This window comes from Elephantulus edwardii, unplaced genomic scaffold (assembly GCF_000299155.1).
Source record: "Elephantulus edwardii isolate Elephantulus edwardi_28Jun2011 unplaced genomic scaffold, EleEdw1.0 scaffold00290, whole genome shotgun sequence".
Lineage (NCBI taxonomy): Eukaryota > Metazoa > Chordata > Mammalia > Macroscelidea > Macroscelididae > Elephantulus > Elephantulus edwardii.
Window position 1 is genome coordinate 3,062,922 of NW_006400040.1, and position 27,830 is coordinate 3,090,751.

A 27,830-nucleotide genomic window follows, 5' to 3' on the forward strand; every position below is an offset into this window, starting at 1 on the left:
TAGGATCAGTCCTTGGAGAAATGTCATGATTGGGAGGGTGGAGGGACAGTACCAGAGAGGAAGACCCTAGATGAGATGGATTGATTCCATCACTGGGGTAATGGGGATAGAAGTGTTGGAGACAATAAGATTGGCACAGGATAGAGCAGGGTTTAGGGCTGTTGTACATAGGGTCGCTATGAGTCGCAAGCGACTCTACAGCAAATAACAACAATAACAAAAGCTAAAGATTTTGGATATTCCATCATGTGCTTGTTTGCCTTCTGAATTTCTTCTATGATGAAGTGTCTATTTATATCATGTGCTCATTTTGTGAATGGATTGTTTATCTTTTTTTTTGTTAAGGTGCTGGAATATTACATAAATTTTAGATATAAATCTATTATCAGATATGTCATTGCCAAGTAGTTTTCTCCAACTTGTTTTCTTCTTACTCTGTTGGAGAAGATTTCTGATGTGCACAGGGACATGATTATTAAAAAGTCCCATTCATCTATTTTATTTTCTCCTGGTTGTAGATATTTCATTATACTTGGAAGACTGTTCTTACTGTGAAGTAGGGTTTTTATAGTTCTTCTTAGTTTTCTCTGATGAAGTTTGTACTCCATGGTTTTATCTTTAAGTCATTGATCCATCTTCAATTAGTTTTTGTGTATGGTGAGAGGTGTGGGTCTTATACAATGGTTTTCTGTTTTTGCCAATACCATTTGTTAAAGAGACTTAACTGATTTCATCTTCTTGTCAAAGAACAGTTGACCATATGTAGATGGGCTGATTTCTGGATTCTCAATTCTATTCCATTAATCTTTGTGTCTATTGCTGTATCAGTATTGTGCTATCTTGACCACCATGCTATGTGGTAGAATTTGAAATCAGGGTGTGTGATGTCTCCTACCTTAATGTAAGTAATTCAGAAGACTAATGTGTGCTTGATTAAAACCATGGTCTTTTCAATTGCCTGTTATGCATCTGAGAGCTAAAAAAATGAATAATGATGTCAGAAGAATTGATGCCCTTGAGTTTTGTTATTGGAAGAGAGTACTGAATATCCCATTAGTATATAAAAGAATAAACAGATAAGTTCTCAAGAAGGTTCAGCCAGAGTGCTCATTAGAGGCAAGGTTGGTGAAACTTCATCTCACATACTTTGAGCATGTTGTTAGCAGGGGCTATTTCTTGGAAAGGAATATAATACTTATAAATATCAAGGATCAACTAAAGAGAGGATGACCCTCAATGCAGAATGACTGCAGCAATGGGCTCAAGTATGTCAAAGATGATAAGAAGTGCAAAGGTATCAGATATATTCTTCATAGGATATAAGTCATTCTCGACTCTATCATCTAACAACAACTATATTCTGATGTGTGGAAATATCAATGTTTGCTTATTCATTCTTCATTTAAGGTCACTTAGATAGGTAAAATTATAAATGTTAGTTGTTGATTGCCATAAAGTCAAGCATGGCTCCTAGCAACCCTATGAACAAACGACCTGGAGTCTTTCTATAATTGTTGTTATTCCTCCACATTCATGAAGTTTAAATAAGCATGTGATTTAGGAAGTGGATGTCACTCCTGCTTCCAAACCTGTCTTAAACTGGGAGCTCCAAGAAACACTGTCCACCATGTGCAACTGTTATGACATTTGATACCCCAATAGTACAAGGTTCAGCATCACAGCAAACCCAGATTACCTAAGTAAAACAAATTGATAGAAGAGGTATGTACAATTTAGAAGAATGTTCCTCCAATATATAATAACATGAGGTCTGAGGGCCACAGGCCCTGGGGTCCAACTGACTTTTAAATACAAAGGCCCTCCAGGAGGTCTTGTTGACTCTAAACCAGAGGCTTAAATTAAAAAACAATGTAACATTCCACAGGATTCTCAACCAAAACATGACCCATGACCGCTTATCTACAGAGTCCAGCTGTAGTCACCCAGTCTCCAAAAAAGAGATGAAGGGCTCACCTTAAATGCAAGGGCCTTCCAGGAAGCCCTAATCTTCAAACTTATATCAACACTCCTCAATAATTTGGGTTAGTCCCTGACTGCTGACTTTATCAATTCAATGGGTCACCTGTCTGCTGGTATCAAGGATGTTGGTTGTGGATCCATGTAAGATGAAGTTGTTCACAATTTTAATCTCTCACAAACTGTTGTGATGCTGTACATTGGTCCAGGAGTGAAAACTTTTGTTTTAAGAATTAGTAGTATAATAATCTTTTGCTGTACTTTTACAGATAACAAATATATTAAAGTATACATTAAGGTTGTTTCAGCTGGTCTATGGGTTATTATTAAAATTAACTTAATTATTATGAGAAATAGAAGAGAAAAATGAAACTAAATAATCTTATATGGAGCTGATGTTTTTACCTAAGGGTTTATATGTTATTGTTAATGCATTTATTGTCTTTTGAGAAAAGTATTTTTTGTTATTGTTGTTGTTGCAAATGCCTTTATTACTTAAAGCAGGCATTTTAATGTTTACAAATAAAGCACAACTCTATTTTGTAAAAAGAACATATTTTGTTCCTATGGATGCATACATACACATGTAGATTATTTAATTAATGTATATATTAATAAATAAAATATGAATAAACAGAAGCCTTAAAATGAAAATTTAAACAGCACAATGGGTAAAATCCTTGCCATTTCTATTAATTTTAAGAATATTTAGCTGATTCTTTTTTGTCAGATGTTTAAGACATAAACAATGGAAATATCCCTAAATATGGCAATGTTTATCCCCTCGATAATTTAAGAATTTTGAAAGCCTTTCCACTTTATAATGCATTTGGTTCTAGGTCAAACAGATCAGAGTAGGTATTATGGAGATAGTGGCAGTGAAATTGGGCATTTTTAATTATTGTTATCCAAGAGATTATTTATGCTAATGAGGATATCTCTTTTAATTAATAAATAGATAATGTATTGAATATTGTTTCAGATAAAATAGTCACCAACTCAAAACAATATTTGTTCTTATAGTACTTTGCACACAGTTAAAATTAGTAAATTGATATGCCTGAACTCTCAATAAATTTTGAAAAAAATTTTACCATCTTGGATCTTACTTCCCATCATTATGATTAGAAAATACATCTTCTAGAGTGTTATTATGCTATTATCTAATCTATGATGGAATATTTTCATTGTGTTTAACATAAATTTTATATTACCTTTTTTGTAGTTGATTGATATGAGTTTCAACAAGAGAGTTATTTTTCATTTTTGTAATCTTTTGGGAAAATAATAGACCATTAAAAATGAATGTTATTTAGTCACCAGAGAGATGAAAGTAGTTTACATGGTCACTCAGTAAAATATATTTTTAGATTTAAAAATACCTCAAATGCCTTTTTAGAGCAACAAAAACAATTCTGAATGCTGTAAAAGCACATTGAAAAATGGAAAAAAGTTATTATGGCATTTGGAAGCAATAGAAAAATGTAATACAGAGTCTATTTTAAAATTATTATAACAGGACCTCCGACATTTCTATTCACTGAGGGATTTGTTCAATGGAGCCATTACTAAGCATGGAAGTGTTGCTTATTAACATAAAAGATTTGAGGAATAATGGTTCATAGTTGGCATAAATTCTGAATTGATATCTTGATGCTTGGTTAGCACATAGCATTATCAACCTGTTTTGCTGACCCAGAGGGATCAAAAAATATTTTAGAAACATGGGGATGAAAGTCTTCTAAATGTTTACAAGCTATTGAAAGGTATGAAATATACTCCTGCCCCCAGGTTGCTTTAATAACGAAGAAATCACGGATAATTCCTTTCTATGTTTGTGTATGCCTTAGTAAATGTGGTATAGTATATGTAGCATCATGTTTAATGTCACATAAATGAGGCTGATCTATTATGTTAATTGTATTTAGTTCCACACTCAACACTCTTGACACCAGCAGTCAGGAAATTAGAAGACTAATGGCATTGGGAAAGTCAGAGACCTCTCTATAGTACTCAAGAGCAAAAATGTCAGTATGGAGAGTAGGGTGCTCCTAATCCAGGCCATGGCCTTTGAAGATACTTGCAATGCATTAGAGAGCAGGACAATAGCTAAGGATGGTAGAAAAATTTATGCCTTTGGATTGTGATGCTGGAGAAGAGCTGCTGAACATACTGTGGCCTGCTAGGAAAATAAACAAGTCTGTGCTGGAGAGAGTGAAACCAAGCTGCTCCTTGGAGGCAAGGACTTTAAAGCTCTGTCTCATATACTTTGTGCACATGGCCAGGATGGACCAGTCTTTGGAGAGGGACATCATGTTTGGAAGGGTGAAGGGACAGTGCAGGAGAAGAAGATCCAGGATAAAATGGATTGACTCTGTGACTGGAGAAATGGGATTAGGTTCGTCAAAAACTATGAGATTGACTCAGGATGGGGCAGGAGTTAGAGCTAATGTACAAAAGATTGCTATGAATTGCAGGCAACTTGATGGCACATAACAACAGTGACAACAACAACTATACAACAGAGCACATGCTTTTAAATGTTTATGAGAATACTAAGAGATTGATTTTTTTTCTGTTCTCAGATACATCAGTAGTGACTGGAGATGAACTGCAATTCCGGGCAGGTGAGCCATACCATTTTTTTCCAGCACACAAGATTAATTCAGATTTTAATATATATGCCATAACAATGAAAAGGTTAAGAAACACTCAATATAGTTATTGAATAACAATTATGTAGAAATATTGACATCAAAATTAAATAAAATTAAAAAAGATAAAACCAGAGCAGGTAAGATATTGAATGCTTTCACAAATAGTTCAAGCCTAACATAAGAGAAGCATGTTATAAATTAACATAAGATGGTAAATTCAGATTTGTTTATTATTATTACTATTTGACAGCAAGAAACTGTGCTGCTATCTCAAAGGGATGTGGTTCAAGGCTGCTGCTACTCTGTGGAAGAAGAAGGATAGGCAATCTCCTTGCATTCAATTAACTGCCTCTGAAAACTCACTAAAGGTCAGGTATGGGTTGGTTCTCACTCTACGGTATGCAACAACAACAACAACATTTGACTTAAAATGTATTCCAAGTCCCCCTTTCTGCTATACAAGAAGACTTAATCATAACAAAATCAGTTTTAAAAGCTATATCACTTGTGCAAAATTAGTCATTCAATGTTCCTCTCCCTCCCCTCTGTCTTCTGGGTTGACCTACTTCTTGAGTACAATCATTTCTTCCTTATATTCAAAGAAGGGGTATCATTTCCAATTCCTGTTTCCTCTGTTGACTCCTGTAATCTCTTGCATCTGTTTTCTCAGCTTGAGTAAGGCCCACTGTTTGCTCTGGGAAGTCATACTATGTGGTAGGTTTCCACTCTCAATCTACTTCCCCTTTGGAGATACCATGTCTCAGTTCTCTCCTAACTCTATACTTTATGTAGGCAGGAGAGTTTTGGTAAGAAGAACCTTTTTGGATTCTTTCCATATCCCTTATGATTCATAGAAGATTTATGGGCTCGGTAGGAATAAATATGAAGATATTTCTCTGCTTAGACTTGCCCTGCAGTAATTAATATCCAGAGACAATGGCTCCACAGTGATAAAATTCATGCTATTAAGTTCCTTCTTTATAGAATTCTCACAGGAAGTAAACTTTTCCTGACTTTGTATTGTCAAACAATTTTGGTGGTTTCTACACTTCTGAGTTCCAAGGCTCTAGTCAGAGAAGGAAAAAGACTATTTCTCATACCTTACATATGCAACTCAGAGGTTCTGGACAACATGATTCTTATTAAGATATTATCCATCCACTCTGGTTTCATATTCTAAACAGGTATTTTTAATTTTTTCTTTTTTTATATAGAAGCCCTCTCTAAGAAGTAAATTTTCATGCCAATTCCATAAATCACATGCTTAACGTATCTTTACAAATTGCAATACACTTATTCTATTTCACTAGAAACAAATATATGTCTAGATTCAGTAAATTGACATTGTAATCTACTTTTGAGTCTTGATCAGCAGTTGAAAAACAATGGTAAAGACCAATGGTCTCAATTGGTCTTAATAAGAAAAAATAATTGCTCTTAATAAGAAAAAAATGAGATTTTAGAATTCCTATAAATATTTTCCTAAGGTTCCTGAGTCTTATTACAAATAAATTTTTAATCTTCTGATTTTTGCCTATGCTACTAACTTACAAATACACCTCACATATCAATTTTGTTTTTATATTAATCCGTATCCCACTTTCCACTTTCAGTAATGAGTATCACATGATGTATAGAGAGAAAATAGAAACATTACTAAAGATAAATTATTCAGCCTTTTACCCAGTTACATATGAAATAGAACTGTGAACCACAGAATATTAAAATATCACAAGAACTTACATTAGTTTTCTTACATCAGCACTTCACAGTGGACAGCAATATTTAGAGATGTTATCTCAAGAACATGGAAACAGCCCAAATGTCCAACTACAATCAAATGGATTGAGAAATTATGGCATCTTCACATGATGGAATACTACACAGCACCCAGGAGCAATGATTTTGTAAATCACTACTTAACTTGGGAGGGACTGGAGAGCATTATGCTAAGTGAATTATCTCAAATCCATAAGGACAAATACTGTATATGTCCATTACTGTAGAATGTGTATGAGGATCCAAGGTGTAGAGCATGGAAGCAGAGGGGTGAGGATGGCCATGTGGGCAGTAGTGATGGTTCATCACAGGACACACAATTTGATGGGTGGAGGGAGGGGTGGGTAAAGGAAATGAGAATGAGCTTTGTAAATAAACCATTATAAAATAAAAATTTTCTTTTTTTTCTTTATACAAGTTTATTTATAAAATTTGAATACATTGTTTTTCAGACCAGATTCTTCTGATTTCCCTCAGCCCCCCAATCCATCAAATTGAACAACCCCATGATTAATCCTCACCCCTCACACATCATCATCCCTCTGCTTCCACCATCCCTACCTCCTTGGATCTTCATACTCATTCTACAATAATGGTTTTATACACTATTTGTCCTTGTGGGACTGAGTTAGTTCACTCAGCATAATACTCTCCAGTCCCTCTCAAGTTATCTAATAATTTATAAAATCTTTGCTCCTGCATGCTGTCTACATATTCCATTGTATGAATGTACCATAATTTCTCAGTCAATTTGATGTGGTTGGACATCTGGGCTGTTTCTATGTTCCATATTTAAATCATGTTTTAAACATGCTTCCATGTTTAAAATAAAAAAAAGAATTATGGCTCTGGAAACCTGATTGAAGGTCACTATGTTAGAGTCAATATATTTAAACCTTGCCCTTTCCTGCTCCATCCTCATGAAATAAACCTATCATAAATGGGGGAAACAATTAGAGGTGCTGACAGGCCATGGGCCAAAGAGTTTGTTAGAGACAAAACTTGAACCCCATGTCTTGGTTATCATGTTACCATGCTTTCCTCTTGCCACTATTCACCTTTTTAAAATTTGAAAATTGACTAAGTATTACTTCAGGTGAAGTGGGAGTGAAATCATACCATGTACTTAATAGCTGTTACTATTATTTCATTCACATCTTAATGACTTTGAGTTTGAAGTAGTCAATATGCCAGAAATTTCTAATGCCCATATGTGTTCTATTGATTTAACAATCACTCTATTTTTCCTTTTTTATTTTTTCCAATTTCCTATTTGGAATACTGAGCATAGAGTGGATAATATTGCTTACACTTTTTGGGGGTTACTGTTAATTTTGACCCTAGACAGTATGATCACTCAGGTACCATAAGACAAATTACTGGAGATTCAACAGATTGTTACTTTGCTGTTAGTCTGATTTACTCAGTAATACAGAATCAGTCTCTATTTCAATGTGTTGTAAAGCCAGCCTATTTCATACACTGACATAAAGATCTGGACAGTACTGATGACCTGCATTAACGATTGGCAAAAAAGAGATATATTTTAAAAATATATTTTGGACAAAACACTTGAATGACCTTTTTAGATAGTGATTATATTACTGTGTTAAAAATCCTTAAAATTCATAATAGTACCTATTGCAGAGTTATATTTAATAGCAATATACTATCTCAGAGAGAGTGAAACCAAGTTTTTCCTTGGAGGCTAGGATTTTGAAGCTCCATCTCACATACTTTGAGCATGTGGTGAGGAGGAACCAGTCCTTGGAGAAGGACATCATGCTCAGAAGTGTATAGGGACAGCATAGGAAAAGAAGAACTCAAATGAAATGGACTGATACAATAACTGGGGCAATGGGGATAGATGTGTCAACATGAGTGAGACTCGCTCAGGACAGGGCAGGCTTCAGAGCTGGTATACACAAGGTCTCTATGAGTCACAGGTGACTCAACGAAACATAAGAACAACCACCACATGTTAGATGCAACCTAAATTTCAGCAATAGTGACATGTGTAGCTATACTAGGCTAGTTGTGTATAATAAATTATTATGCAACACTAAAATATGAAATTTATAATTAGTGTCAATGACTATGGGGAGTATTTGTTTGTTAATAAGTTTTACAGGGAGACATAAAATCACATACTCAGTATGAGATTAACAATATAAAAACAATTCCATAGAAAATTATTGAAGGGAGATATATCAAGCTCTAATAGTGATTGTAGTTATCTCTCTTTTTGAGTTGGGCTTAAAATACTTGTGCTTCTTCCCTTAAGATCTTCTTCCTCTATATTCATGCATTATCTATTCTTGAAAAAAATAATTCAAGAGAAACATTTATAAATATATAATGATTATTTAAAATGTTGAAAACAGTAAAAAGCATATAATCTTAGTTTTAAATTTAAGATTTTTTAAGATTGTGCTTGATTATGGTGTTCAAAGTTACTTCTTGAATTGACAATATAGTTTTTCACATTAAACATTCTGTGAGAACATCAGTAAAATCATAGCCAGTGTTAGTAAGGTACATTATGAAAAAAAATAATATTGAATAAGAACAAGAGCATCAATCTTTAAACAACAGGTAGAGTTTTATTTAGCATTTTGAGTGGATCTGGTATTTGTTTATCTCCTGCTGCTATTCATAATCTAGGACTATTGTTATTTGGTCCAGAATAGAGGGGCAAGTTGAAAAGAAAAGAAATTAATAACTTCTCTACCTCCTCTCTGAGGAAGTTACCAGCAATCAATCCTGCTAGCATGAGCTGCAGCTACAATTGGGTAAGCTTTCTTGAATTCACTGGCTGCATACAGTCCACACTGCAGTTGTTGAAGCAATCTTCCTCTCAAGATATTGATTTCCTATGAAATTGTCATTCGAAATGATGGATCTACAGTTGGGTTGGGACCTAGAGAAAACATAGCTGTGTTTGTGTTATAGGCATGAATCTTGATGTGCTTTGTCCTCCACACAAAGGACAAAAAGGAAAAGAAAGAAACTGTTAGAGTTGGAAGGAAGATTAAGGAAAATACTTCAATCATCTTCCAGTTTCACAGGCCAATTTCTAACATTTAGGACAAGATTATTTATGAGCCCATCATGATAAAGTAGCTGAAATTTTTCCGTTATTCCTGAAACCAAAGCAGCTAGACTTATGGTTGTATACTTTTCAAAAGAGATATGGATAGTTTTACTTTCTTGGTTAGAGTAGCCATTATATGTAATTTTTTCACAGAGAAGATGTGAGGCTTATCATAGTAACATATATCATAGTATCATAGTAACAACAGTCCTCACTTACTGGTCAGATATCATAGATTCCTTCATCTCTGTATTCAAAAAAGGCCAAATTACTAATTCTTTCCATTTATTCTTGGTCTTTCTCATTTCCAACATTTCATATGTGTTTTGTGTACACAATTTTAATTTTAACTAAGATAGATTTTCTTTTTTATAAATAATATGTAACTGGTTCTTTCTCTACCTAGAATTCAGTATGCCAACCTTTCTTTGTTTCTCCTGTCATCTCTTTTTCCATTATCATTTGTTTGCCATTTCAGAAAAAAAACCTGCCTTCATGGTTTGGGTTCCGAAAATCACATTGGATAGTTATTTAATATGAGCCTGTCTGCTTTTATTCTAGTAAAAGCTGTTAATCTATTCACTTGACTCTATTGATTTTCAAGAATAGCCCACAATACAAAGGATAGGTTTAAGATTGTATATGCTGACATATTTAATTGTATAACACAAAAAAGGTTAATTTCAACTTTGTTGTGACTGTTGTTATGCATCATAAAGTTGGAACTGACTTGTAATGCCAGAAGGTTATGAGAGACTGTAAATTCTGGGGAGGGAGATTACCCATCATTCTTTCAAAGGGAAGCTGATAGATTCCAACTGTCTGGTTTTAGTTTGGTGTTACAATTTCTTATCAGTAAGTTACCAGGTGAATGCAATGACCTTTAGAAATAAGTTTGGAGGAACAGAGACATAGCTTTATTTTAATTTTTTAAAATTTATTTTAATGAAAGTTTACAGAGACTTTGGATTTCCATTCATTCATAGTTGCACACTTTCCTCCATGCCCACCCCTCCCCACCCCAGTTCGCTTTCCTTTTGAAAAGAAAAAAAAGTAAAATTATTTCATTGTTATACAGTCTCCCTATCCCCCAGTCCACTCCACTATACAGCTTTTATTTTGAACTCTTGTCATGGCAATAATACCTGATCATATATCCCTCCTCATCTGTTCAATGCAGTATACATTTTTATCCCCTCTTAGTTTCCCCCCAGCTCCAATGTCAGTCCAGCTTTACAACAGTGACACTATGCAGTATTTGTCCTTTTGTGACTGAAATATTTCATTCAGCATAATGTTCTCCAGGATCACCCTTTTTGTATAATAATTCATGAGTTCCTTGTTTTTCAGTGCAGCCTAGTATTCCATTTTGTGAATATAGAACAGCTTCTCTACTAATTCCTTTGTTGATGGATACATGGGTTGTTTCAAACTCTTTGCTATTGTGAACAAAGCAGCAGTAAATATGAGTGAGCCTGTATCTGCTGGAGTGGCAGTTCTGATTTCTTTAGGGTATATTCCCAATAGTGGAATTACTGGTTCAAATGGTATTTCTATTTACAACTTTCTGAGAAAGCACTATAGTGACTTCCATAGTGGTTGAACTATTTTACACTCCCACCAACAGTGAATAAGGGTTCCAGTATCTCTGCAACTTTGCCATCATTTGTAGTTTGCTGTTATGTTAAATTTTGCTATTGTTACAGGGGTGATATGATATCTCATAGTTGTTTTGATTTGTATCTCCCTTAGAGCTAGGGATTTTGAATATATCAATTATATTGTGTAACCACTTTTTAAAAAATCACTGATTTTCTGCCTTTAATATAGAAAATACAATTGAACTAGTTGTTGGTGATAGGATCACTGTGATGTTAGAATAGGCATTAAAAAAATTGGGGTAATTGTATTTGCATGTTCAATCATATTTGCTATTAGTATTTTGGAAGTTATTTTTGTCTAATGGTAAGGTGTTTCACTGCCAAAGCAAAGGATACAGTTCAAATCCATCAGCTGCTACATGTAAGAAAGATGGACTATTTCCTCTTGTGTTATTTACTGGCTCTGAAAACCTGCCTTAGGGTCAGTTATGAGTTTTTTCTGACTCAATGGCATATAGCAACAACAACTGTGGTAGTTTGCCTTTTTACATCTATATAATCAGTTAAATGTTTTATTCTTTCTGAAGGGGAAGACTGGGCAAACTCCTCCCACGTGATTAACTACCTCTGAGAATCCACTTGAGGGTCAGCTATGTGTTGGCTCCAACTTGAAGGTACACAATGACAATATATGTTTTTCCTGTTCTTTAGTTTTAATCTACTTTGGACTACTATTAAAATTCTGTTCAGTTGCTGTTATTGTTGTATGCTGTTGAGTCAACTCTGACTCTAGGGACTCTATGAACAATGGCTTTTTACCTTGCCCTATCTTGAGTAAATCTCATTGTTTCTGACACATCTGACCCCATTGCCACAGTCAGTGTGTCAATCCTTCTTATCCACAGTTTTCCTTTCCTATCCTTCTCCAAAGACTGGTCCCTCCTGGCATCATACCTAAATTATATGAAATAGAGCTTCAAAATCCTTGCCTTCATGGAACAATCTGGTTTCACTCTTTCCAGTACAGGCCTATTTGCTCTTTTGGCAATCCATGGTGTGTTCACTACTCTTCTACAACAGTTAGCAATTAGCACCTCTTTAGTCATTGTCCAGCTATTAGGTGCAGAGGAAACAATTGAGAAGACCATGGCTTGGATTAGTTGCACCTTAGTTTCTAGACGGACATCATTGGTTATTAGCATTCTAGAGAGGTCCATGGCAACAGATTTTTCCAATGCAACTTGTCTTTTGATTTAGTCATCTAAACATAACAAGGGCATGTTCATCATTTAAAATAAGGAAAGCTGTTGAAAAAGTTGTATATTTTCTCTGAACCTCCTCTTTCCTTCTAATGAGCTAACTATTCAAGAAGCTGGGCTATAATAAGAATGTGTCATCAGGATCAGAGGAAGACTCATTACAAACCTGTGCTATGCACATGAGACAACCTTGCTTGTAGAAAGTGAAGAAATCTTGAATCACCTGTTAAACAAGATCAAACACGACAGGATATTATCCCTTAACGTATGTTGAAAATAAAAGCAATGTTATGATAGATGGAGAAAAGATTGAAGTTGTCATGTGTTTCGTTTCACTTGGATATACACTGAACACACATGGTAATGCTGTTTTTATGGTTATTATGTTCCATTGAGTTGAGTATGACTCATAAGGACTCTATGAACAACAGATCTGAACCCTATCCTATCCTGTGCCATCCTCATCATCTGTAATATACATAAGCCTATTACTACAGTCACTGTGTCAATACATCTGGTTGAAATTATTGTCTTTTCCTTACCCTCTACCTTTCAAAATATGCTCTTTCTCTCCAAGGAATAATCTTTCCTAGATCTGGTGGCCTATTGATAACAAACTATACTGCAATCATGAAGGTAAATGATTCAAATCCACCAGTTGTTCCAGAGCAGAACGATGGAAAATCTCCTTCCATGTGATTTAATTGCCACTGGAAACCTGCCAGATGGTCAACAACTATGGGTTGGTTCCAACTTGATGGTACAACACAACAACAAATAATATACGTAAAGTTGTTATGTTGTTAAGTGCATTGAGTCACAGGTGATTCATAGTGACCCTATGAATGAAGTCCTGGACATTTCCTGTATAACATTTGTCCTTTCTCCAGGTTCATAGGGTTTCCAGAGGCAAGTTATTGTGGAAGTGGATGCCACTTCTGCTTCCAATCTTGTTTTAATTGGGGAGCTTCATCAAACACTGTCCACTAACATGCATAGCAGTATTCGGCTTCACGGCAACCACGAATTACCTCTGTACAGCAAGTGGACACACCAGGGTTACATGACCTAGAAGAATGTTTCACCAAAAACAGTTAAAGGCAGGCCTGAGGGCCGCGGAGTAGAGTCACCTACCTTTGGCTTGGGAGCGTGTCTTTCTGTCCGCTAGGCCGACTGCTCACTCTCTCTTTCTCTCTGCTGTTATTGGTGGTAGTGTTGTTAAGTGCAGTTGAGATGCAATCAACTCACAGTGACCCTATGAACGAAGTCCTGGACACTTCCTGTATAACTTTCGTCCTGTCTCCAGGTTCAAATACTCAAAGTATTTGACTATTATCATTCTTGCCTCCAAGGAGCATGTAAGCTATACTTTCTTCAAAACATATTCATTTGTTCTTCTGGTAGTCCATGGAATATTCAGTGCACTTCATTAACACCACAGCTCAAAGGCATTATTTCTTCTTCTGTCATCCCTATTCACTGTCCAGTTCTCAGATGCACAGTAAGTGTTTGAAAAGACTCTTGCCTGAATAAGGCACACTTCAATCTTCAAACCTATATCATTGCTACTCAAAAATGTGTAAAAGTCCCTGACTGTAGAATTTCTGAGTGCAATACATTTTCTGATTTTCTGACTGCTGATACCAAGTGTGGTGACTGTGGATCCAAGTAAGCTTAAGTCATTGACAGGTACAATCTCCATTTATCATGATGGTTCAAAATTGGGGAGGGCATATGCCAGGGATGTGTCCTGTCTCCATACCTTTTCAACATGTATGCAGAACAGATCATCCGGGAGGCTGGGCTCTATGAGGACAACTGTGGGGTCTAGATTGGTGGAAGAGCTATCAACAATCTGCGATATGCAGATGATACAACCCTGCTTGCTGAAACTGAGGATGACCTGATGCACTTGCTGCAGAGGGTCAATGACTGCAGCCTCCAATATGGATTGAGGCTTAATGTCAAGAAGACAAAGATTCTTACCACTGGGCTACTTGGCAACATCAAGATGGATGGTGAAGAGATTGAGATTGCTCATAGCTTCCATTTGCTTGGCTCCACAGTCAACACTCTCGGCACCAGCAGCCAGGAAATTAGAAGACGTATTACCACGGGTAAGTCTGCTGTTAGGGACCGCTCCAAAGTACTGAAGAGCAATGGTGTCTCTCTGGAGACTAAGGTGCATCTGATACAGGCCATGGTCTTTGCTATCACTTGTTATGCATCAGAGAGTCGGAGAATGACTAGGAAGGATAGAAGGAGAATTGATGCCTTTGAGCTGTAGTGCTGGAGAAGAGTATTGAGGGTACCATGGACTGCTAGGAAGGCAAACAGATTCATCCTGGAAAGGGTCAAACCAGGCAGCTCCTTGGAGGCAAGGATTCTAAGGCTCCATCTACCATACTTTGGACATGTTGCAAGGACGGACAGGTCCTTGGAGAGGGACATCATGCTTGGCTGGCTGGAGGGACAGCGCAGAAGGGGAAGGCCCCCTATGAGGTGGATTGATTCAGTGATTGGGGTAATCGGGGTGGGTGTATTAGAGACGGTGCGATTGGCACAGGACAGAACACAGTTTAGGGATGTTGTACATAGGGTCGCTATGAGTCACAGGCAACTCAACGGTGCATAAAAACAACAACAACAATCATGATGTTGTGTATTGGTCCAGTGGTTAACATTTTTTTATTCTTGACATTGAAGTCTGTTCTACATAGAAAGTTGCAGTCTTTGATCTTTTGAATCAAGCACTTTGTGTCCTCCTCTCTTCCATTCAGCCAGGTTGTGCCATCTGCATAGCTTATGTTATTGATAGTGTTCTTCAAAATCTGATGCCACATTCTTCTTCATAAGGATCAGCTTCTCAAATACGTTTCTCAGTATACAGCTTGAACTGGATGGAGTGAGAATACAATTCAGGTATATACTTTCTTAATTTTAAACCATATACTGTCCCATTGCTCTGATCACATAACAGCCTCATTAGGTATAGGATTTGCATGAGCACAATTAAGTGCTCTAGGATTCCCATTCTTTTCAATGTCAGCTGTAAGGTGTTCTGATCCACACAAATACCAGATATATCATGCAAATATCTAGCAAGTAGTAATAGCAGTCAAGAAATCAAAAGATATTTCACATTGGGAAAATATGCTGTTAAAATCTCTACAACTGGCTGAAGAATAGAGATGGCAATATAAAGATTAAGGTTTGCCTGAACCAATCCACAGTATTTTTAATTGCTTTCTATGTCTGAAAGAATGCATAATTAAGGGTAATGAATAACAATGAATGAAAAATTGACGCCTTTGAATTTTGATATTAATGAAGAATATTAATATCTTATGGCAAAAGAATAAATCAATCTGTCTTGAAAGTCCAAACAAAATGCTGTTATAGGTAAATTTGGTGAAACTTAGTACACGTTTTCAGGAAGGACTAGGCCTTTGAAAACAAAAGACATCATATGAGGTAAGACAGAGAGTCATAGAAAGTGAGGAAGATCCTCATTGAGATGGATTGACACAGTGGGTGTTACAATGGGCTCAAGACGTGTGGGAGATCAGAGGATAGTGTAGAATAGGGTAAGATTTGTTCTCATCTTCCTGGAGTTTTTATGAGTCTTAATTGACTCATGCACTTAGTAGCTGCAACAACAGTAGTAGCAATAACATCTTTACATAAACAAATAGCGCTATTCTTCTTCTCCAGAACTACAAGTGGATTTGAACTACTAATCTTTTGATTAGTACCCGTATGCTTAGTGTTTTTCTACCATGGTTCCTCTTTTCTATAAAAGGGATAAATACTCTTGAAAATTTGAAATAAATAAATAAATAAAATATTTTCTAGAAGGCTCTCAGGTTGGTCCTTTTTTATATCTAAAGCAGCTTCTTAATTGAATATTTATTGTAGCACCATTTAAAAGAGGAATTTGGCCTCTTGAAGGCCAATAGGTTGCATTTTTTAAACTATCTGATAAATCAAATTCTGATTAGACATATTTACAAAAATATGCTTCATAAGCATTTTCTATGTAAATGGTAATATTTTTATGCTAGTTTTTACATATGTGCATTAGTAGTAGGAAATCAATGTCATTGTATTTTATTTATATCATCAAAAATGGTTTTTGTTTAACCAGAGTAAATAGGTTATATTTGCTGTTGAGTTAAACAGACGAAATTATGTTGCTGGATATTTGTGGTAAATATATGCCTTTCCTCAGTCATCTTTGCTTAGAATTATTGTTTGCCAAAAATGCATTTCTGACATTTATCTGTCTTATTTACCAGTTACTGCTATTTATATTAGTAGATAATGCTATTTTCTATTTAACTTTTATATTATCATTAGGCAAGGATAATTTTTAGTTCAATCATTTGTTTACACTTTCTATCATGTGGTAAACAAAACTTAAGAAATTTATCTCAAGGGGGGATGACGTGTGATATGAGAGATACATTGCTATGAGTAATAGTCGATTCCATAGTACCCAACAACAATATCATCTATAAAATAGATTTAAATTCCATTTTTTTAAAACTAGCTTGCCTGCATTCATGAGGATGCTTCTGGGCAGGAATTATAATTGAGATGCTGGTGAGTATAAATGTAGTAGCAAAAACATTATTGATAATACTTGGAACTCAGCTTTTAGCTTATAAATATTGAAAATGAGTTAACATGTATTGATGTTTTGTCATGAGCTCAGGGGCCTAGAGATACATAAAGCAGACATCAAATAAATATTAAATGAATGAACCAATATTCTGCCATTAAATTGATGATGCACTTTCATATAAGAATTTCTTAATGAAGAATATTCTTTACTGTCAAATTGTCGGAATGACACCATGAAAATGTCTACGACACAGTCTTGCCAAACCTCCATAATTTACAAAAAAATCTCATAATATGCTTTTCAACAAGGATACAAAGAATTCTAAAAATAGTTTAGTTCTGTTGTTGTTTTTTCAGCTACACAAAATCCATTTAACCGTTGATTTCAATGAACTAATAACCGAATGTCATTTCTGTAAACAATTAGAAACTGAATTAAGAATTAAATCCTCTGCAATGCTTTCTCTAAAAGAATCCTTGGTGACATATTGTGCAGTGTGTTGGGCTGTTAAATATGGATAGTTGGAATCCACCAGTAGTTCAGCTTAATAAAATGGAAAATCTCCTCCCTTAATATAGCCAAACTGATGGAGTGTCAGAATTAGTGGCAGTGGTTTAAATGTTTTTCTTTTATCCAATATACAAGAATGAATGACGTACGAAAATAATGACTTACAGTGAGGAGATAGAACTCTTTAGTGTTTGTGTATAAATCTTGTTAGTATAAATAATGGAAATTGTTCTGGGATTCCCATTCTTCTCAGAGTCAGCCACAGTTTGTTATGATCTACAAAGTCAAACGCCTTTGTATAATCAATGAAACACAGATAGACATCATTCTGGTATTCCCTGCTTTCAGCTAAGACCCATCTAACATTAGCTACAATATCCCTAGTACCACGACCCCTCCTAAACTCAGCCTGGACTTCTGGCAGTTCTGTGTCCTATCTCCATACCTTTTCAAACTGTGTGCAGAACAGATTATCCTAGAGGCTGGGTTCTATGAGAAGTGTGGCTTCAGGACTGGTGGAAGGTCTGTTAACAATCTGTGTTATGCAGATGACACAACCCTGCTTGCTGAAACTGAGGAGGACCTGATGCACTTGTTGCAGAGGGTCAAGGACTGCAGCCTTCAGTATGGACTGAGGCTCAATGTCAAGAAGACAAAGATTCTCACCACTGGACCAATTGGCAGCATCAGGATGGATGGTGAAGAGATTGAGATTGTTAACAACTTTAGTCTGCTTGGCTCTACAGTCAACACTGTTGGCACCAGCAGCCAGGAAATAAAAAAAACCCCAAAAACCATATTGTGATGGGGAAGTCTGCTGTTACTGATGTCTCCAAAGTACTGAAGAGCAATGGTGTCACTCTGGAGCCTAAGGTGTGTCTGATACAGGCTATGGTCTTTGAAATCACTTGTTATGCATTAGAGAGTTGGACAATGACTAGGAAAGATAGAAGGATAATTGATGCCTTTGAGCTGTGATGCTAGAGAAGAGTATTGAAGGTACTGTGGACTGCTAAGAAAACGAACAGATTTATTCTGGAGAGGGTTCAACCAGGCTGCTCCTTGGAGGCAAGGATTTTGGGGCTTCGTCTGACATACTTCGGATATGTTGCAAGGAGGGACAGGTCCTTGGAGATGGACATCATGCTTGGGAGGGTGGAGGGACAGCACAGGAGGGGAAAACCCTCTATGAGTTGGATTGATTCACTGACGGGGGCAATCGGGATGGGTGTGTCAGAGGCAATGCAATTGGCACAGGATAGAGCAGGGTTTAGGTCTGTTGTACATAGGGTCGCTATGAGTCACAAGCAACTCGAAGGCACATAACAACAGCAACAACAACTGTGGAAGTTGTAGGCTTTCATACATAAGGTTCTAAAGAGAAATAAAAAATATAATGGAGAAAGAATTCTTCTCAGTACAAAATAATTAAGAATTAATATTTCTTATTAAAATGCTGTATTTCCTATATGCTCTGGTGATAGGCTGTATCACTTATTGAACTTTTAACATTTATGCTGGCATTGATAGTTCAAATCCACCAGCTATTCCAAGGAAGAAAGATTACATTGTCTCATTCACAAAGATTTACAGCCTCAGAAACAATTAATTGGAATAGACTTAACAGCAGTGGGTGAGTTTTCATGGTAGAAAATATGTTTGACCAACGTTTTATTTTTCCTATAACTGAAAAGAATTCTCTGAGTATGGGTTTCTAACAATATGAGTAATCAGAAACTTAGAAAAGGAAAGGCTTGTATTGCAGGATGTCAGGAAAGGGCATGTGCAAACATTAGACAAAAAGAGCATAGGCAAAAAGACCTCTAATGGGTTGAATATTCAGCTTGTCACAAAAATGCTTAATGATAGAATAGAGAGAAATTTGTCAGATTCACTTATGTTGAATATTCATTATATAGTCCATGCAGCTGTATCTTAGAATGTTCTTTTATTTCAAGTTTTTTTAAAACATAAACCATATTGTGCTATTGGTTTATTCTTAGGAATTACATTGTGTATCTTTCAATTTGAAGCACCACTTAGAGCAGATTGAACAGTGACTCTCCAAAAGATATGCTCACATCCTAAATTTCAGAACCTGTGACTGATACCCTATTTGGAAAAAGAGACTTTTCAGATGTAGTTAAGAATTTTTATTTGAAGAAAATCATCTTGAGTTATCCAAATGGGCCCTAAGTCCAATGTCAAGTATTTAATAAGTGGAGATGTGTAGCAGAAGACAAGCCAATGTACCCATGAGAGAGAAATTAGAGTGATATTATCACAAACAAGGAATGCCAACATTATTAGCATTGAGGAAAGGAAAAAATTATATACTTTTATTATTTTTTGAAGAGTTGTTGTTGTTATGTGCCGTCGAGTCTTTTGCGACTCATAGTGACCCTATGTACAACAGCCCTAAATCCTGCTCTATCCTGTGCCAATTGCACTGCCTCTGACACACCCATCCTGATTACCCCAGTCACTGCATCAATCTACCTCATAGAGGGTCTTCCCCTCTTGCGCTGTCCCTCCACCCTCCCAAGCATGATGTCCCTCTCCCTGAAACATGCCCAAAGTATGTCAGACGAAGCCCCAGTATCCTTGCCTCCAAGGAGTAGCTTGGTTTAACCCTCTCCAGGTTGAATGTGATTTCTTGGCAGTCCATGGTACATTCAATACTCTTCTCCAGCACCACAGCTCAAAGGCATCAATTCTCCTTCTGTTCTCCCTAGTCATTGTCCAACTCTCTGATGCATAACAAGTGATTGCAAACACCATGGCCTGTATCAGGCATACCTTAGTCTCCAGAGAGACACTGTTACTCTTGAGTACTTTAGAGAGGTCCCTAACAGCATTCTTTCCCATTGTAATACATTTTTTGATTTCCTGGCTGCTGGTGCCAAGAATGTTGAAAAAAAGAACCTTTTTGAGGAGTACAGCCCTAATAACTCTTTGATTTCATATCTCTAGAAAAGAAAATGCATTTATATTGCTTCAATCACCCAGCTTGTGATGATTTGTTACCAGAGCCAAGAAGGGGGAAAAATATGCCACTCACTTTATAAAGAAAATGTTTAAATTTGTCATTAATAAACATATTATTATAAAGAAAGGGAGCCCTGACAACCTACTGAGTAAAAAGTTGCATGTGATTCAAATTCACCAGGTGTTTCATGGGAGAAAAATGGGCAATCTCCTCCCACATGATTTATATCTCCTGAAAACCTGTTGGAAGTCCAACTATAAGTCTGTTCTAATTTAGTGACACATAGCAACACCAAAACAATATAGAGGAAAAAACTTTACTGTACTTAGGATGTAGAAAAAGGTAGTTTAAATTAAAAGGATAAACAGATTAATTTGAAGGCAAAGATTAATCAGAAATATTCACTCATGAAACATACAGTTCATACCTACAGTGTTCCCTCTTGCTGTTCTAACAGTCCTTACGTTACACTTATTTTTATTATGTTTATTAGAGTAGTAGTGTTGAGGGTGTGATATTTCAGTTGTAGACTTTGTACCTTTCATAGGGAAATATCTGGGCTCAGTTTCTGACCAACGCACTATACATACAATCACTGCCACCTGTATGTTGTTGTTAGGTGCTCTCAAGTAGAGCACAGCTCATAGTGACCCTGTGAACAATACATCTGAACCCTGTTCTGTCCTGCGCCATCCTCACACTTCCTGACATACAAGAGCTCATTGCAGCACTTTGTCAGTTCACCTGGTTGAGGATCTTCCTTTACTTTGCTGACCCTCTACCCTTCCCAACATCATATCCCTCCCCAAGGAATAGCACCTCCTAGCAACATGTTCAAAGAATGTGAGGGAAAGCCTCATCATTATGGCTTCCAAAGAGCACTCTGGCTACTCCATCTCCTAAACATGTATGTTCGTTCTTTTGGCCATCCTTGGGATGTTCAGTGCTCTCCTCCAACACCACAGCTTAAAGGTGTCAATTCTTTTTCTGTCATCCTAATTCATTGTCCAGGTCTTGGATGCATGATTAGTGGTTAGAGAGACTGTGGCCTGAATCAGACACACCTTAGTCCTCAAACTGACCTCACAACACCTCAGTAATTTGGAAAGGCCCTTAACAGCAGATTTTCCCAGTGCAATGCACCTCTTTATTTCTTGATTGTTGGTACCAAGGGTGTTAATTGTGAATCCAGGCAATTTAAAGCTGTTGAGAGTTTTAATCTTCTCTCCATCCATCATAACATTGCCTATTGGTCCAATGGTAAGAATCTATTTTCTTGATATTGAGATGCAATCATACTGAAGGCTGCATTCCTTGATCTTCTGCACCTAGTGCTTCAAATCCTTCTCAATTATAGCAAGTAAAGTTGTGTCATCTGCATAACACAGGTTATTGATGAGTCTCTCTCCAATCCTGATGCCACACTCCTTTTCATAGAGTCCAGCTTCTCAGATAATTTGCTCAGCCTATTAATTAAACAGGTATGGAACTAGAATACAACCCTGACACACTCCTTTCCCAATTCAAAACCATACAGTGATCTCCTGCTTCATTTTCACAATAGCTTCCTGATCTAGGTATAAGTTTCACAAGAACACAATCAAGTGCTCTGGGTTTCCCATTCTTCTCAATGTCAGCGGGCAACTTTTCATGATCCACACAGAACACCTTTGCACAGTCAATAAAGCACAAATAGACGTTTTTCTGGTATTCCTTACTTTCAGCAAGGATCCACCTGTACAGAAGTGGAGTATTTCATGTTGCTACAATAGTGACAAGCTTTTAGGGGAGGTTTCAGTTAAGATAATCTTGGAAGAAAGGTCTGGTGATCTATTTTCAAAAATCTGCCTATGGATGATTATTATGGTGAGATCACAAGATTAAGAAGTGCTTTCTTTCCTTATGCATGGGTTAGTGCAAGTTGTTAGAGGAAGCAACTCAGAGGCAGCTAACATAAAAGTGGAAATGGCATTTAAAGAACATGTCTTCTCTTAAACAGTTAGGGTTAGATAAGAAACAGTAATTTGTTATTAAAAGTGCTGAGGCCAGAGTCAGTAGGCCACGCAGAAAAGGTAGTTACAAATGTTTTGAAATTTTTCAAATTAAAAAAAAGTAAAATGTGTTTCAGCCACATGGACAATCATCTAAAATACCCACTTTTCTTATGTTCAGGCTTGAATGTGTGCATTTTCACAACAGGAAATTGTGAATGTTCTTATTTGTCCTAGGTGAAAACTACTAATACAGTATTTATCTGAGTATGTAAGACCTTGTTTAAGTTATGTGTAATAGTTAATATCATGCATCAGCTGGGTTAGGCTATGATTCTCAGTGTGTTGACAGACACTTTGTAATCCTCTTCGATCTTATGATCTGATGTGAGCTGCCATTCAATTGAAAGAATTTTCTTGAGGGTGTGACCTGCTGCCAGTGTTTATAAATGGTTGTTCTGGCGAAACTTGCTCTTTTCCTTGACCCTCCATTCTTTCTTTGCCTGCTCTTTAGTTCTTAAGATATTATAAGCCTGCAGAAGTTTCTGTCCAGTTGGCTGATAGACAGCAGATTTTGGATCTGTTAATCCCTGGAATTATGAGCTAGCAGAGGTCTTAATCTGGGTGTCTGAGTACAGATTTTGAAATGGTCCATCCCTACAATTACATGAGGCATTTTCTTTCAATGTGTGAAACATTTCCATATATTTTTTTCCACTATACACACACACATACACACACATCCTTGGAGACATACTTGGAGACATACTTCGTGTGACATACTTTTGGGTATGTTGCCAGGATGGATCATTGCTTGGAAAGGGACATCAAGCTTGGAAGGATGGAGGGACAGAACAAGAGAAGACAACCCTGGATGAGATGGATTGACTCAGTGGGATAATGGGAGGGTAGGTGTGTCAGAAACAATGAGAATGGCTCAAGATAGAGCAGGGTTTAGAGATGTTGTACATAGGGTCACTATGAGTCACACCAACTCAACGACACATATCAACAACAACTCTCTCTCTCTTTTTCTCTCTCTCATATATATATAAGAGAGAGAGAGAGAGAGTTGTTGTTGTATACATATGTTGCTGTAGGTGTCATTAAGTTGACTATGACTCAGCGATCCTATGAATAAAAGATCTGGATCTTTCCTTTTTCTATGCCATCCTCATGATGCCTGTCATGCTCAAGTTCATTGTGATAGTCACTGTGTCAATTCATTTCATTGAGACGCTTTCTCTGCTTCACTGACCTTCCATCTTTTCCAGCATGATGTCTCTCTCCAAAGACTGGTTTCTCCTGAAAAATAGCCCAAAGTTAAGTAGGAAGAAAGGAAGAAATGTCACCATCTTTGCCTCTATGGAGTACTCTGGTTACACTTTCTTTTTTTATTTTCTTGGTTGCACTTTCTTGAAGACACATTTGTTTGTTCTTTTTTCAGCCCATGGTACATTCAAAACTCTGTCAATACAAAAATTCAAAGACATGAATTCTTCTTAGATCTTCTTTTTTCTAAAGCTGGCCAACTTTCAGATGCAAAAAAAAATATACACACAAGATGCTTAACTGACATAGTCCATAGCGTGCTATATTCCTAACCATGTGTTCTCACATCTGAAGTTCAAGCCCACCAGTGACTCTGAAGGAGAAAGGCAGACAGTCTCCTCCTGTGAAGATCTATGATCTTGGAAACCAATAGATAATCACTGTGAGTCAGAATTAACTCCATGATAGTTGCTCCTCCAGAGAATCTATATTAGGTCAAATTCTTTTAGTATGCATCTTATGTAAAAAATGAAACAAAATATATTTTACCTCTTTGAATATTGTGTGCCATTAAATCAGAACTGACTCATAGTGGGCTCTCTAGTGGTTTCTCAGGGGAAATTAATCACATGGAAAGAGATTGCCCCTCTTACTCCCCCGGTATTGGATTGGAACAACATACTTTTACATTGGTAGTACAATTCCTTACCACTATAAAGATAATGAGAGAGTGCTTTGGTGGTCTAGTGGCAAGAAGCTGTATCACAATCTCAGGAACATGATTTGAAGCCACCAGCTACTGCTCCATGGAAGAAGGATGGACAAACTCCTCCCATGCAATTATATGCTCTGAAAACTCAGCAGAGGGTCAGCTATGGGTCAGTTCCAACTCTATGGTACACAGTAACAACAACAACCACAAAATACAGATATCAGACAAGGGAGCTCTGGTGGCCTGATGGTGAGCATTTGCACTGCAATCCCAAAGACACATGGTTCAAATCTACCAATTGCTGTGTGGGAAAAAGATGGCTAATCTCTTCTTGTGCAATTAAACCTGCCCCTGAAAACCACTGGACAGTAAGCTATGAGCCAATTCCAACTCAATGATACACAACAGCAACATATATATCATATGTAAATAGCCTGCTTCACAACTTTTGCAAAACACTTCTGTAAGGTGTTAAAAACAAACAAACAAACAAATAAACCAACACCCTGCCATTTTAAGGAATAAGATCTATCTGAAACTTGTCATGGTATGTTAAATTAGTTTATTTGCATGCAAAATCTGGATAATGAATATGAAAGCTCAAAGAAGAATTTTTATACTTTAATCATTGTGTTGGGAACGAATATACTATGGACTTCCACAACAACAAATAAATCTGTCTTGACAGGTTAGCCCCAATGCTCCTTATAAGGAAGGGTGAATAGAATGTGTCCCACTTACTTTAGACATGCTATGATGTGATCCAATGTCTGAAGAGGGATGCCATGCTAGATAAAATAGTAGGTCAGGGGAAAAGAGGAAGATTTTCAATTAAATAGATTGACAAAGTAGCTTTGGCTAAATGCTACACATAATTTTGATGATGGCACAAGATCAAGCAGAATTCTATTATGTTGTAATAGGATCATTGAGTCAGAATCAATCTGACAGCATCTAATAGCAAAAAATAATTTCAGGTACTGTTGTTGTTGTCATGTAATTGACTACAACTCATAGAAATTCTATGAACAGTGGCTTTGAACTCTTCCCTATCCTGAGCCAACCTTGCTTTCTCTGATACACCTGACCCCATTGCCACAGCCAGTGTATTCATGCTACTAGGTTGACAAATTGCTTCAATTAATAGAGAAAGTAGAATCTAAACTTAAAGTGCTGTGATTATTAAAAAATAAAATATCAGTCATTTAAATATATTTTAGGATATATACTAAACTAAAATATGTAGAAAGATTTTTTTCAAGTTTATCCATAAAATCCATTCAAGTATTTATGCTTAATTTATATTTATATGTATAAAATTTCATTTTTTATATTTTTGATTTATGAATTGCATCAAAGGTCAGCTTCATTGTTCTTTATAAGAACAGAAAATATTGCATTGTAATCCCAGAGGTATGCAGTGCAAATCCATCAGATGTTCTGCTGGAGAAGGAGGGGCAAACACCTCCTTTACCAGTCAGATCCGATTTGACAGAACACACACACAAAATAATAAAATTTTTAAAAAGAACAGGAAATATGATAAAAAGTAATATTTTTTAAAAAAATTAAATTACATGAGCACTGTAATTGTCTTTGTCCTGTGCTGTGACAGAGATGTTTTATTTGCTAATAAGAATGCAATGGATTTATAAATATTATTCTAGTTTCTTGGTAGTATCTGTTCAAATTCTTATTACTAGTAGCAGTCCATTTGCAAGACATATAGGAGATCGTGGTTATACAAAACCTATACATGGACCAAGAAGCAGTCCTCAGAATTGAGAAAGGAAACACTGCATGGTTCAAAATCAGGAAAGGAGTGAGTCAAGGATGCATCCTGTCCCCATACCTTTTCAATCTGTATGCAGAATAGATCATTCAAGAAGCAGGGCTTTATGAGGATGAGAGTAGTATTAAGATTGGAGGAAGACTCGTTAACAAGCTACAATATACAGATGACACAACCTTGCTTGTTGAAATTGAAGACCTGAAGCCCTTGCTGCAAAAAGTCAAGGACTGTAGTCTTCAATATGGATTAAAGTTCAACATCAAGAAGACAAAGATTCTCACCACAGAGGAAATTTGACAGCACCTTATTCAGATGGAGAAGAGATTGAGGTTGTTAGCAATTAGAGCTTGCTCATATCCACAATCAACACTCTTAATACCAGCAGTCAGGAAATCAAAAGGTGAATTGCACTGGGGAAATCTGCACCTCTCCAGAGTGCTGAAGAAGAGCAATGATGTCAGCCTAGATACAACAGTGAGCCAATACAGGCCATGGTTTTCTCAATTACTTGTTATGTTTCAGAAAGTTGGACAATGACTAAGGATGGCAAAAGAAGAATAGATGCCTCCCAGTCGTGGTGTTGGAAAAGAGTCTTGAACATACCACGGACTGCCAAGAAAACAAATTAGTCTATCTTAGAGAGAGTGAAACCAAGTCTCTCCTTGGAGGCTAGGATTTTGAAGCTCCACCTCACTTATTTTGGGCATATGGCCAGGAGATATCAGTCCTTGGAGAAGGACATCATAATCAGAAGGGTGGATGGACAGTGCAGGAGAGGGAGACCCCAGTGAGATGTATTGTAACAGTAACGGGCTTTGGAGTTTGGTGTGTCAGAATTAGTGAGACTTGCTCAGGATAGGGAAGGGTTCCGAGCCGCAGTACACAGGGTTGTTCCGCATCGCAGAAGACTCAATCCGTAACATTCTCTGACAGGTTTGCAAACAGGAGGGGCATCCACTTCCTAAACAACTTCCCTCCAGAAACTCTATGAACTTATATGTCAATAGTTGTAGAGGGGCTTCAGGCCTTTTGTTCATAGGGTCACTATGAGTTGTTCTCCAAGGCAATCAACAACAACAACAACAAAGAAGATAAGGAATGTCTTTATTTTAGATTTATATCTCCCTTTGCCTCATCTAAATCTGTCCTTAGTATCCAAGTATAAAACAATTTACTTGCTTCTCATTGTCTTCAAAATAATTCTGATTGTTAACATTAAAAACAAACCCTTTCTAGTGATGTGATTTCACATTCTGCCTATATCTTACCTCATAATCCTGCAATTCTTCTTTCTATTACTTTATAATCAAGTTTTATTAAATCATATGCATATTTTTCTGTATATGTGTGCATTTGTACAAATATTAAAGTATTTTTGTTTTATTTTTTAATTGTAAAAATTAGATATTACTTTAAAAAAATAACCTTTATCATCTTTGTCCCTCAAGCTTCATAAACATTAGTTCATAATTTCCTGTTAGTTATACCTGCATTTAGGTATCTTTTCCTCTTCTATAGGAGCTTCCCTAGAAAATAGAGAAGTCTTGAAGCACTTAAAGTTGTGTTGGTG